The 9,348-nt window shown below is 44.0% G+C and overlaps 1 protein-coding gene across 1 annotated transcript in view; it reads left to right on the top strand.

The window, feature by feature from the left end:
• The window catches only part of GPC6 (glypican 6), a 1,044,505-nt gene that overhangs the window by 974,314 nt on the left and 60,843 nt on the right, over window positions 1-9,348 (top strand). The window lies entirely within an intron of this gene.

Below are 9,348 nucleotides of genomic sequence, written 5' to 3'. Positions count from 1 at the left end.
GTTGCCTAGTCCCATAAATATGACTTTTTGAACGTCCCGAGAGGCAGAAAGGAAGCCAAATGTGATTACTCAGCCTTTAGGCTTTCATCATGGTGTGATTCATCAAAGGAGCTGAAGGTACTGCACATTTCTGAACTTAAATATCCCTTCTGAGAGGCTCTTTGCCCTGTTGCTTTGATGAAGAAAGAACGAGTCGTAAGAGGGATTTTCACACAGGGACAAAGCAATGTGCTCTGCTGCCTGCTTCATCCGCGTTCCTTGACCAGTATGGATATCACTGTGTGCGAATAAATTCAACTCGCCTTTCCTCCTCTCCTCCCCCCTCATCTCTGCTGTCATCCTGGAAACTGCCTTAGCCTGCACCCTGCCTCATGACGACTTTCAAGACCATTTTCAAATATCAGGCAAGCAAAAATGTTACCTCGTTTAAAGTCAAGTGCCCTTGGGCAAGTCGGTTAATTTCTCTGAGCCTCTAATTCAGCAACTCTGTCTTGAAATTCTGCATTAAAATTACCTGGAGAATTTCAAAAAGTACTTACGTCGGGGTCCCCATTCCCGCAGATGCTGATCCATGTGGTGTGGGGCTGGACGAGGTCTGGGTGTCTGACAAGCTTCCCAGGAGTTTCCAGTGTGTAACCCGCATTGCCAAACACTGCTCTAGGTCCTTATTCTTCAAAGGGACGTTCTTAGACCAGCTGCATCAGTCTCACCTGGATGCCTGTTAGAAATGAAGAGCCTCGGGCCCCACCCCGGACCTGCTGTATCAGGGGGTGATTCATAGATACATCACAGGAAGAGAAGCAATCTCCGATTCCTCATATGTTAAAGAGCATAATAATATTCACCATGTGCCAAGCTCTTCGCTACATGTTTTGCCCCATGTAATCTCCAAATGGTAAAGAGGATAGACTGAGTATATAGGCCCTTAAGACCATAGCCTGCTTCACAGAGCCCTGGTACGTGACGTTGTGCGTTTCTGGGGGTCGCGATTATTCTCTTAACGTGGTTTGCTTAAGAGGCTGATTGTTCGCCTTTAAATGACTGCACAATGGTTCCACAAGTTTAGTGTCTCCCTTTGGAAATTGGATTCCCTCCCCAAATTTAATAAAATTTGCCTTCTTTTCTATCGCACTTTAGTTTGATTTGGGCATTATTAATCAACTCTAGCTGGCAGGTGCATTTGAGGAACAGTATTAAGGGTCTTCAGGATGGGGACTGGTTGCACTGGTGAAGTGAAGCTGAATGAGCTGGGTTCCAACCGAGCAGACAGGTTTGTTTGCAGGGGTCAGCAAACATGGCCCAAAGACCACAGCATCTATTTTTTTTTTGTAAATAAAGTTTTATTGGCACACAGCCGCTCTCATTCACTGAGGCATGGTTTATGCTGCTCTCACACTACCATGTTAGCCCTACAGTGCGGTGGCTGCTATGACAGTAGGAGCCCTGAGAGAGGCCATACGGCTTCCAAAGCCCCAAATCAGACTAGCTATGTTCCAAAGCCGACGTTCCACTAGCCTTTCATAGGAAAAGTTTGCCTGTTCCTGGTTTAGAGCAAGTGCCAAGGCCAAGGGTGGGTGTTCAGCGGCCAGCTGGGCCCATTTATTTGTTTGGTTCTGTGGCCTGGTCTATGCCCCTAAGCCCAACCAGACAGGGAGCAGCTGTGCGGCCGCCGTGCAGACTTACCTCATTCTGGGAACAGACAGGAGCAAAGAGAACGCGGTCCGTGTTGCCGGAAGTGTTGGAAGTTGTATGTGGAAGTTGGTGTGAGTATTGCTTGAGCTGCTATCTGAAATGCCCCCATTATCAGTAAATGCCGTATAAAATAATGTTGGAAAAGAGCCTCGCAAGAAAACCCTGAGTTAAACACAGAAACACAGGATCTCTAGTCAAGGTGGAAAGCAAGAAGTGTCCCCTAGGAGAAACGAAAGGTAAACGAATTTGTTACCAGGCTCTTTCAACAAGAAATTCCCTCCTCTAGGAAAGTCGCAAGCACTTGGAACACAGACATTAAGTGAACTTTGGATTATTTCGGAGTTCCTAAAATAAAAGCGTATGCCCTTTCATATCTTTTCTTTCTCTTCAGTGGGCTATAGAGAAATCAAGAGTCACATCTGATTTGATTTCTGCTCTCGGTCTGAGAACCAGTAATTGCTGACTATGTAGCAGTAATGCTTCCTTTGTGTGGCAAGAATTAAAAGAAAAATGGATAGGAGTCGGTAGAATGACTTTCCCCAAATTTGGGTCCTTGAAACTGGATGTTCATTTGGTTCTATTCCATATTTCTGAATTTAATATTTTTTTCTCGGGTAATTCTTTTGGGTCCCTCCTTTCATCCAAGCTGGACTTCTGTTTCTTCCAGTAGACACTTGAAGGCCAAGAAGCTGGTCATTAGAGGGCCTAATGAGGCCCGTGGATAGCAGCTGTATTGAACTGAAGTATAGCAATTAGCTTTTGCCTGATTCCACCCAACTGGTGTTTCTAGATCTGTGATGGTTGATAAATAGTGAAAGTTCCAAGTTGGGAAAAAAAAGAGCAAGAGAAAGATACTAACAGTCTTGGGTCTAACAGATTGTTCTAATTATATTCTCACTGTTTCATTTTGCAAGTTTTTGTCAAAATGGAAGATTTGAAGTCTTTGCATAATCTCTCCATACGTAGTTTGTGTAGCCAGTTTACTCCCTCTGGCATGGGGCTGGCTCAGCTGTTGGTCTCTGGCACAGGGATACCAAAATGTGGCTGATTCTGCCTTCAGAACAGAGCCAGAAATGTGTGGTTTAAAAGGTATATAATGGCTTGATAGAAATAATGACTCCTTTCTGTCAAATCATTATAAGAAGTCAATTATTTTCCCAAAGCTTTTCTTTGTAAAACTCTGGAATATATGTGTGTGTATATATGTATATATGTATATATACGTATATACACACAGAATCCATTTGGTGGTTCTGACTAAATTGACCAGTAATGAGTTTTGCTATGAGTAAATTTGATGTCAGGAGTTTGCGAGAGAAGGAACAAATGTGAAGATCTCTGTTTAGAAGAAAGATACTTTCCTCTTTGGCCACTACACATGAGTTATGGGAGAGGTTAACATTTTCTTTTCTCTGTGTGTTTACATGAAGTTTCTGGAAATCATTGCGAGGAGATGATAAGAGTACATGACAAGATATTCCCACGGGCAATAGCTGAGGGATTTAGGGATGAAATTGGTCTGTGCATCAGAAATGGAAAAGATTCCAGGCTCTTCATATGCTTTATGAATTAATATCCGTATGCATTACCCTCTTCATATAGCGCTGAGCCAGAGAGTCTTAGGAGCCAGTGAAGTTAGCTGTAAAATACTCAGGGCCTTCCTGAGCTTTTGGCTATATCCTTCTTCTACTTTATTTATAAGTTTAAAATTTTAAGGAATCAGTTTCTTGCCTCATTTTTTGCCGGGTTCCAGATTTTGCAATCCCTGCAGTCATGACCCTAAGCCTCGCTTCAGGCCAATGCTGTGTAGCATCTTGCTGCCAGCATGTGAGTGTGTGAACTCTGAGAGCTAATCCCGGCATTCTGACTCAGCCACCACAACTGCAGCCTGAGAAGTCTAGGGGGTTCCCCCCTTGTCCCTTCCTGATGAATCCCCAAAGGACACCAATGAAGTGGACTGCAATTCACTTCTTGTATTCTCCAGAGAAGTTGTGACCAGTAATAGTAAATGAAATGTGTAAGGTGTCCTACAGTTGGCAATGCAGGTGGACTAATCTTCCTTAATCTTTGCAGTAACCCAACAAGTGAGGTATTATCATCTTTACCAGTTCAGGAAAACAAAGTCCACGGAAACTAAGTAAGCTTCCCCGGGATTTCATCGCTAAGTAGCAGAGTTAGGATTCAAATTCAGATCCTGTGACTCCAAATACCGTTCCTTTCCCACTTGTAATATGCCACCCGTGTGAAGACCAGGAAGTGATGGTAGCCAGCAGAGCAGAAGTCCAATGTGTGATTAAGAAGCCCATGCAGGGGTGCCTGGGGGCTCAGTTGGTTGAGCGACCAATTCTTAATTTTGGCTCAGGTATGAATTTGGGGTGGTGAGATGGTGCCCCACATCAGGCTCGGTGCTCAACGGGGAGACTGCTTGTCCCTCTCCTTCCCCATCCTGCTCTCTTTCTCTCAAATAAATAAATACATAAAATCTTTAAAAAAGAAGAAGAAGAAGAAGAAGAAGAAGAAGAAGAAGAAGAAGAAGCAGCTCGTGTAATTGCACAGCCGAAGGGAGACAAGGCGTTCAGATGGGGGAAAAGAGAATGACTGTGCAGGGAACAAAGAGGTAGAGAGGAAAGTCATTTTAAAAAGATGAAATCACAACTTCGAGTTCCTTATAGAAAAGCTTAGCCTCTCTCCTATTTCCCACACATTCCACACAGTGCCTTGATCAAGATTTAGAAAGACTTGTTGAAAGTAAAAAAGTATAGAGTATCTTCTATGGTTTCCTCTATTTTGCTTTTATTACTTATCAAGGGCTGGAGAGTAAGTATGTTCTGCCTTGCTGGCCAATGGTATCTGTCACAACCACTCAGTTCTGTCATTATTGTGTGAAAGCAGCCATCGACTGAATGGAAGGGCTGTGTGCCAAAAATGTATTTACGAAGAAAACAGTAGCCAACTGGAAACCCCAGCTTGCTGGCCCTCCCCTAAACAATGTCTTCCAACCTTTGTTGGAACACTACTGCATATTCCAATCACCTGGGGATCAGTAAAAAAATACCAATGCCCCCACGTCCTTCCCTACAACAGCTGAAGCATTCTGAAGGAAGGTCCAGCCATCAGTATATATTCCTAAAGCTTCCCAGGAAATTCTGGTGCCAAAACAGGATGGAAGGCCACTGACCTAGATTCTAAAACAGGGTTTCTCAAAGTACAGTCCCCAGGAGGCACAGCAACTTCAGCGTCACCTGGGAACTTGCTGGGAATCCAATTCTCAAGCCCAACTCTGGACCCTCTAAATCTGAAAGGGAATGGGGCCCGGAATCTGCATGTTAACAAGCCCCTCCCACCCCCACCCAGGTGGTTCTGAAGTACCTACAATCAAGTTTGAGAATCACAAGTCTAGCCCCAGGGCCCTTCCCGCACGGGGAAATCAGGTATTAGGTTCTAGAGCCAGCATTAGATCTGGCATCAACAATGTAGCTTCAGGCCCCCCTTCTGATCTTTACTATACCTCCCTGACCCTCAGTCTCCATCTTTGAAAGAGTAACTATCATCTATACCTCTACAGTGTGTATGGTGGTTAAGTGATTAGATGTTTTCGAGGGTATTAAAAACCTACCAAGCGCCCCACAAAGGAAGCCACTAACTACAGTGGTACTGAAGGGGAAGGATATTCAGTTGTTTTTCGTGGGCTTGGTCCATGGTTCTTGGTCCAGGAGGCTGCTCTGGCCCAAAGGGCTACTATGAAGTGTAACCTAGAAAGTTGCCTATCCTTCCAACCTTACAGTGATTCTGCTTTCTGAACCACAAGACAGCCTTGAAGAGAGAAAATCAGGACCGGAGCTAAGTGCCTATGTCGTCAAGGGGATGAAGGAGACGCTAGCTTAGGAAAGCAATGAAAGCAGTTAGAATTAAGGCTGATGGGACGTACTCCAGGCCCACACACCCTTGTGTAAAGTGAGCGAAGTGAACAATGAATCCTCCCGGAGATATTTTTCCGGCAGTCTCGGAGCCACATTGCTTGCTACACCTCGACATACGTTACCTGTCAAAAAGTTGCACCAACTACACTCACAAACGTATTCAAAAGCGTCTAGACATCTTTATGAAGAACATACATAATTTGTTCCTAAGACAAACTGGGATGCTTTGGAGGTAAATTTATAACCTGTGTAAGTTTGACATCGAAGACGATAAATATTTGACATAAAATATCCCTTAGAACCTTTTTTAGAACGTAATGTACTAAAAGAATCAGGATGTAACACAGTGCGGTGATTCTTGAGTTCTTGTGAGACCAAAACCAAGAAACGTCTCAGGATATCTGCTGTGCTAGAAACGTGTGGATTGAACTGGATATTTCTAACATAGAGAGGCTTCAGAAATCAACCGTCTTACATATTGTCTCTAGAGTTACCATCAGAACTTTAGGGAAAATATCGATGCCAAAATCAACACCACTGTTAAAACTCCCTCATCTTGCCTTCCTGTCTAAGTGCAAGACCTGCTTTCTCAGATGCTGTGATTTTTTTTTTCTTCTCTTTTGGTTCATCTGCTGCATAAAAGATGAGGAAAGGCAAGGCCAGAGAGAGGTTTGTCGTCCTTTACTTGGACAAAGTCTTGGACGGTGCTATTTAGACATTTTCTTATGTACATTAGATAGTCATGTTTATTAGTAAAATGCCTTGAGAAATATTTTGCTGGTAGATGCTGGGAAAAATTGAAGTGGGTTAAAATGAGCCATGATACACCAGCCCTGCAGGTGTAGCACTTGGAGTCCAGTGAGGGGGATTACCTCCTATGTTCCCCTTCTAGCCTTGCTGAAATTTCCTAACCCCAGAGGACACATCAAGGCTGTTTTTCTCAGGGCAGCCGAACTGCCTCGTACACAGATCAGTTGAAATATGAACGGAGCCGGGTGTGAACTAGCTCAAAATATGCTGATTTCCAGATGTTCTTTGATTCTCTCAAACATTGATTGCCCCCAAAGACCATCCTGAGTTGCTGGATGGCAGTGATTACTCATATTTCTTTTCCATGATCAAGGCAATAATTTTAAAGCCCCATAGTCTTCTCATGAGCCTATGTCTGGGTCTTGTCTAGGTCATATATTACTTCTCAGTATGAAAATTGCAGAGTCTCACTGGATTGGGCTGTAAAATATCCACACACTGATGCCAGTTTTTTGATTTGTTGTTCTTCCCAGGATGGAAAACTTCTCAGAAATCTGAATGAAGGGTCGGTGTTTTATATAGTGACCTTCCGTGAAAGAAAGGTCATGGAATATCTCCTTTCTCTGCAACAAAAATCAGGAAAACAAGGAGAATCGATGTTAACATGTTTCAGGGAAAGTACAAAAAAAAAAAAAATCCAAAGGCAATGAATCTGACTTTACAAAGGGAAAAAAAATCATTTCTAAAGCATGCTTAGAACTAACACTATTATTGCCTTCTAAAATCTCATTCACTTGGGAAATAAAAAAGAAATCCACAGTATGAATAAGTTAGGATCACACGTGCTAAAACTTCTGGGGGGTTCTTTTGAAACTGTTTATCTGATATCTGGGTTAAATAAAGGCTCATAGAAGGGCAGTCTTCTGCCCGTTGATGGAATGGAATAAAGGTCTACCACCAGACAGGTGGTAGAGTTCTTTTACCCTTTCTACTTCCACCCCGTTCAGAGACTAATTTGTGGCCACCTACCCCCACCATCCCATGAGCCTGTGAGCTGACATAAATCTGAAAGGGAATGGGGCCCGGAATCTGCATGTTAACAAGCCCCTCCCACCCCCACCCAGGTGGTTCTGAAGTACCTACAATCAAGTTTGAGAATCACAAGTCTAGCCCCAGGGCCCTTCCCGCACGGGGAAATCAGGTATTAGGTTCTAGAGCCAGCATTAGATCTGGCATCAACAATGTAGCTTCAGGCCCCCCTTCTGATCTTTACTATACCTCCCTGACCCTCAGTCTCCATCTTTGAAAGAGTAACTATCATCTATACCTCTACAGTGTGTATGGTGGTTAAGTGATTAGATGTTTTCGAGGGTATTAAAAACCTACCAAGCACCCCACAAAGGAAGCCACTAACTACAGTTGTACTGAGGGGGAAGGATATGCAGTTGTTTTTCGTGGGCTTGGTCCATGGTTCTTGGTCCAGGAGGCTGCTCTGGCCTAAAGGGCTACTATGAAGCGTAACCTAGAAGGTTGCCTATCTTACGATAGTTGCCTCCCATATCTTACGAGAAGAGATATGACACCTCTCCAGTTGCACCATAGAAAGGAAAAAGACTTTCCGAGTTCGTATGACAGCTCTCATCCATACAGGAAGTGATCTTAGTGTCTCGGAGTCTTAGCTTTCTCATTTGTAAGATGAAATTAATAATACCTGATGGGGGAAGGTTCCGTGTTTCATCTAAAGTCACACCTGGTTAGGAGCAGAGTGGGGACATGAACCTGGTTGGGTTGTAACAGAACGCCTTTGATCCATGGTATTGATACCTGATGAGGAGTAAATGGGTTAAGATACAGAAAACCCTCACAACTGGGCCTGATGCACAGTGAGCCCTCTGTAAATACCTGTTCCTATTTTCTTTTCTCTTCCTCTCTATGCCGTCTGCCCCATCACCTCTCTCTCCTAAAGCACCCGAAGCATTCTGTGGCCTTCGATGGCACACAATAAGTACGGACAAGGGTGATTCATGTGCCTTTAATGCTTTCCACCCCAGTTATTGCTACTGTGTCCTTTTAGTTGTTGACCTATGGTCTTTGCATTGCAGTGGATTTCTTTCCACGCCACCATACGGTGTCATGACTGAAGTTCTTCATCAGCCGTGATCACTTGAAAAGATAGAGATCATAGTTAGATGACCAATTTTCACTTTGGAGTTAGGGATTTGAAGGATAATCCCAGCCCCCTCAGGAGATTTCACCTACAGTTTGCTAAATCTGCCTCTGGGTACAGCTGCCACCAGGAATTGGGGGAAAGAGCACAAAATGCGAAAGACGACTGAGAACCAGGAACACAGTTAACAAATGCTGCTGCTTGCTAGCGCCATGTTGGCTGAGCATACACTGCCTGCTTCTCTGCCTGTCTGCTTCCCTCTACCTTGTCAGATCCACCAGAGCCTGTTTTTAGCTACTTTTGGTCTCAGTGTTTCCTGGCGGTCCATGTTTCACAGCCTCCAGGTGCCCCATAATGACGTCACTGGACCCCCCAACAGTGTGCTCAGAGGAAGTCCTATGGCAATGGCCAGCCTCTATTGAAAACTAACGTGCCCGTATTCATTCCTTTAATCCACGTAACAACTCCAAATTTTACAGTTGAGGAAATAGAGTCACAGAGTGGCCAGAAGAAATTTCACCAGATTCAGAAGTCTGTAATAAAACCACATAAACTGCCTTGAGGAGAGCCCAGCCAGGAATTGATTTCCATATTACACACTTGAGGCTGATTTAGGGACTGAGTCACAGTGGGAGACAGCTGATGTTTTGGAAATGTTCTGACCCTAATATTTAACTGGTTAACCTTCATGTCTTGTCATTGCCCTTAGCTTAGAAGGGAGGAAGGCCATGATCTCCGTTTTGAAATGAGGCATTGTGCTCTAACCATTGACCCAGCTGGACAAACCCTGCATCCATAATTAAATGCTTTTACCATGGG

Source organism: Ursus americanus, chromosome 10 (assembly GCF_024610735.1).
Source record: "Ursus americanus isolate L20-20 chromosome 10, mUrsAme1.1.p, whole genome shotgun sequence".
Taxonomy (NCBI): domain Eukaryota; kingdom Metazoa; phylum Chordata; class Mammalia; order Carnivora; family Ursidae; genus Ursus; species Ursus americanus.
This window is presented reverse-complemented; position numbering and strand designations above follow the sequence as displayed.